Genomic DNA, 5,000 nt, shown 5'->3' on the forward strand with positions numbered 1-5,000 from the left:
ACGGACTGGAATATCAACAACGAGCAGGACACGGACAAAAACGAGACGCGAGAGATAAGTTTGATGGAAAGAAGTATCTAAAGGAGGCGACAGTGATTGTGAATGTGGAGAATGTAAATGAGGTCAGAGCTATGGATATTATTAAAGCAGTGACGGAGAAATGCGGAAATGGGAAAATTCTGGCACTGAGGCCAAGGCAAGGAAAGGAATATGAATTAACGATGGAAAAGGAGGAAACGTGTGATAATTTGACTGATGGACTGATAATAAAAGGGGTGAACTGTGAAGTAAAAAAACTGCAAAATAGGGACTACGTTGTTTCCTTCATGCACCTGCCCGTCTACCTGGATGATAGAGAAATATTTGGAAAATTGGAGGGATGGGGAGTTAATCCCATATCAAAAATTAAAAGAAGATGCTACCCGGGCACTGAAATTGAGGATGGAACAAGGTTCCTAAAAGTGAGGTTCCCCAAAGAGGTGGCGTCATTGCCGTACAGCACGAAGATTGAGACCGCAGAAGGGCCGCAGTACTTCCGGGTGATGCACAGCCACCAGGTGAAGACCTGTAGGCTGTGCATGAGCCCGGACCACCTGCTTAAAGACTGCCCTGAGTTTCAGTGCTACAAGTGCCAGGAGAGGGGACATTTTGCACGAGAGTGCAATGCGGTAAGGTGCCCGGAGTGTCGGGAATTCGGAAATAAATGTATGTGTCGGATGGAGGAAGAGGAAGGAGGAACGGAAGAACAGGTGGACGGACAGGTGCATGAAGGAAACAACGTGGAGGAGGAACAAATGGATGAAGGACAAGAGGAAGAAGGACTACAACAAGGACAAAGAGAAAAAGAGATTTTGAATGACAATGAACCAACAATGGAGACATCGGACAGTTCTAACAATGTAAAGGATGACGTGGAGAGAGATGGACAAAGAAAGATGGATCGAAATAAAGAAATGGACAGTGAAGAAGAAGTAAAGATGGTCAACAAGGACAAAGACAGAGGTGGGAGAGGACAAATTAGAAGGAGAGCAACTGAGGTAAAACCAAATTTGGAATGTGTAAGAAAAAAAGTTATGAAAAGAATACAGAACAGATACGATGTGTTAAGGGACCTGGAGGGAGAAAACGATGAATAATGATTTTTAAGTATTTATTTTTAGTCTTTTTTTTAATGGTTTTAAGTTGTGTTACTTTTAATGCAAGGGGTTTGATGGACATAAGAAAATTTGAAAAAGTGAAAGAGAAATGTAAAAGGGAAGACATAATTGCACTACAGGAAACAAACTGGAAAGAAAATGTAATGACTGAGTATAAAAAGAGATGGGATGGAGGTATTTTTTATAATAATGGAGATGGGAGGTTTGGGAGAGGTGTGGCTTTTTTAATGAAGGAGGATGTGTTTAAAATGAGTAAAATTGTTTATAAAGATAAAATAGGGAAATGTATGGTTGTTGAGATAAAATATGAAGAAAGAGATGTGATTTTAGTAAATGTACATGCACCAGTGGAGGAGAAGGAAAAGAAGGAATTTTTTATTGTTTTAAGAAATATTGTACGGAAGTATAAGGAAATAGTAATGATGGGGGATTTTAACACAGTTTTTAGTAAACAAGACATGGCTGAAGGAATGGTTTTTAAAACTGATACAGGGAGAAAGGAATTAAAAGCATTAATGGAAGAAAATAATATGATCGATGTGTGGAGAGAAAGGAATGAAAGGAAAAAAGAGTTTTCAAGGAGGCAAATAGTGGGGAGTTTTGTATGCCAAACCAGAATAGATTTTATTTTATGTAGTAGAAATGTGGAGAATTTTATAGAAAAGATTAAGTATGAGGACACAAGTTTTAGCGATCACAAGTTTTTATTTTTTAAGTTGGACTGGAGTAAAGTACAAAGAGGGCCGGGAGTATGGATTTTAAATACACAGATTTTAAATAATGAAGACTATGTTTCAAAGGTTAAAGAAATGATAGAAAAAGAAAAGGAAAATGGAATGTATGAAGACGATAAGAGAATGTGGTGGGAGAATGTGAAGTTTTTAATCAAGAAATACTCAATCAAGTATTGTAGTTTAATGCAGAAATGCAAAAGATACAAAGAGAGAGAGATAAAAGAAAATTTGGAAATGGAATTGAATAAAGAAAATAAAGACATACAAAAGATAAAGGAAATGGAGGACAAACTGAAGGAAATAGAAGAAAAAGAGTATGAAGGGGCGAGGTTAAGAAGCAAAGCTAAATATGTGGTGGAGGGAGAAAAATGTACAAAGTTCTTTTTTGATCTAGAAAAAAAGAAAGGGAAAGCTGAAACGATAAAAGAAATAAGAGGGAAAAATGGGGAAATTGTAGAAGGGAATGAAAAGATTTTAGAAGAAGTAAAGAATTTTTATGAGGATCTGTTTAGTGCAAGGGGTGTGGAAGAGGAAGAGAAAAAGAAACTGTTGAATCTGATAAAAGCTAAAGTGAGTGAGGAAGATAAAATAGAGTGTGACCTAGAAATCAGAGAAGAGGAGATTGAAAGAGCGATAAATCAGCTGAATACAAAGAAAAGTCCAGGAATAGATGGTTTGGGAACTGAGTTTTATGTATGTTTTAAAGGAGTTTTAACAAAGATTTTAAATGAGGTTTTTAAAGAAATATTTGTAAAAGAAGAAATTAATGAAAGAACAAGGATGGGGTTAATGAAACTGATTTATAAAAGGAAAGGAGAAAAAGTAGATTTAAAAAACTACAGACCTATAACAATGTTGAACACAGATTTTAAGATTTTAGCAAAAGTTTTAGCAAACAGGTTGAAGGAGGTAATGCCGAGTGTAATTAAAACAAATCAAGCGTATGGAGTTAAAGGAAGAGATATAGCAGATATAACGATGAGCATAAGAGACACTATATGGTACATGAAGGAGGGAAATGAGGAGGGTTATGTAATCAGTTTGGATTTTGAAAAAGCGTTTGATAGGGTTGAGCACGGGTATTTATTTCAGGTTTTAAGGAGTTTTGGTTTTGGAGAGAATTTTATTAAATGGATTGAGATTTTATATAAGGGTGCGCTAACAAAAATAAAATGTAATGGGTTTTTAACACATTGTTTTAAAATCACCAGATCAATTAGACAAGGCTGTCCACTTTCAGCGTTATTGTATTCACTTGTGTCTGAACCATTAGGGTTAGCGATAAAACAAAATGAAAGAATAATAGGGATAGAAATTGAGGAAAAGAAGGCGGAAGGGAAAGTTTTTCAGTATGCAGACGACACAACAATAATTGTAAAAGGAAAAGAAAGTGTGTGGGAAGTTATGAATGTGGTGAAAGAATATTGTAGTGGGTCTGGTAGTAAAGTAAATGAGGACAAAACGGTGTATATGAGATTTGGTAAAGCTATGGTTTTAAGGGATTGTTTTAATTTTAAAGAAGTGGAGGAAATGAGGATTTTAGGAGTGTTAATGGGGAAGAATGAGAAGAAAGTAAGAGATGAAATGTGGGAGGAACTGGTGACTGATATAGAGAGGAGGTTAAATTTTTGGAAATTGAGGACACTTAATTTGAAGGGGAAGGTTTTAATATTGAATGTTTTAATGGTTTCTAAAATTTGGTATATTTTATATGTATCTGAGATGCCGTTGTGGACAGAACAGAGGTTGAAGAAATGTTTTCTTGATTTTTTATGGGAAGGGAAACCAGCAAGGATTGCACACAACACGATTTTAGGGGCGGTAGAGAAGGGGGGCTTAGGGTTAATGGATGTGGGGGAGAGGAAAAAAGCATTGAGAGTAAAAGTAGTGAAGAAATATTTACAAGAAGAGAACAGAACTGAGTGGAAAAAAACAATGAAATACTTTTTAAACAAATGTGGGGATTTTAACATGGGGGATGGAATTTTATGGATGAAAACAAAAATTTGGATGACGGAAGGACTACCTGAGTTTTATAGGGAAATTTTAAGTGCATGGGGGAAAATTTTAACGAAAATTGTGTACAATCCACAAGGGAGAGAAAACATTTTAAATCAACCTCTGTTCTTAAATAATAACATTTTAAAAGAAGAGAAAGAGATATTTTTTAAGAAATGGATGGATGTGGGGATAACTAGAGTAAGAGATGTTCTGTATGAGTTTAAAGAGGGGTTTTTACCAGTGCAATATATTGTGGATGCAATGGAAATGGCAAAAGAAGAGTACCGTAAACAAGAATTAACAAATAAATATGAAATCATTAAGAAAGCAATACCAGAAGAGTGGATTAAAAGAATAGAGACTATGGAAGAAGAGAAAACAGAGAAAAACATTTATGTGAAACTGGGGGAAAAACTGTATGATTTTAAAGAATGCACTGTAAAAATGTTCTATTGTGTTTTTAGAGATGGTGTTTTTAAAGAGCCAATTGTAAATAAGTACTGGGTGGAACATTTCAAAGATTTAAAAGAAGAGTGTATATGGCGAAACATGAGAGGGAGATGTGTGGAAACAAAACTGGAATGTTTGGAGTATTTTATAAGACATAAAGTGGTTTTTACAGAGTCTATTTTAAGTAAAATTGGGTTAGAAAAAAGTGCGTTGTGTAAAGTGTGCCAGGAAAAGGAGGAGGGGATTTTACATATGTTTTTATATTGTAAGGAATTGGGGGAATTTTTAAGGAAGTGTAAATGTGTGATCGAAGATTTGACTGAGAAGTGGGATGAAAATGTAACGGAATGGAACAGAGTGGTGATGTTTGGTTGGGAAAAGGAGTGTCGAAACAAAAAGTTTATAAATCTGTGGGTAATGTTAATGAAAAGTGCAATATGGGAGAGAAGAATTGTGGCTAAAAAGGAAAAAATTGTGTTGGATGTTTGGAATGTGTTGAGGAGGAAAACAGAAGTGTATATGGGGAGACTGTATGTGTATTTTAAATGTGAAAATATGTTGGATGCATTTTATAAAGTCTTCACTTCACATGTTTGCTGTGTTTTAAGAGATCTAATGTGGAGTTTGCCGGGGAGTGAAGGAGATTCCTGAAGTAATG

Source organism: Gobio gobio (genome assembly GCF_949357685.1).
Source record: "Gobio gobio genome assembly, chromosome: 1".
In the NCBI taxonomy this organism is placed as follows: domain Eukaryota; kingdom Metazoa; phylum Chordata; class Actinopteri; order Cypriniformes; family Gobionidae; genus Gobio; species Gobio gobio.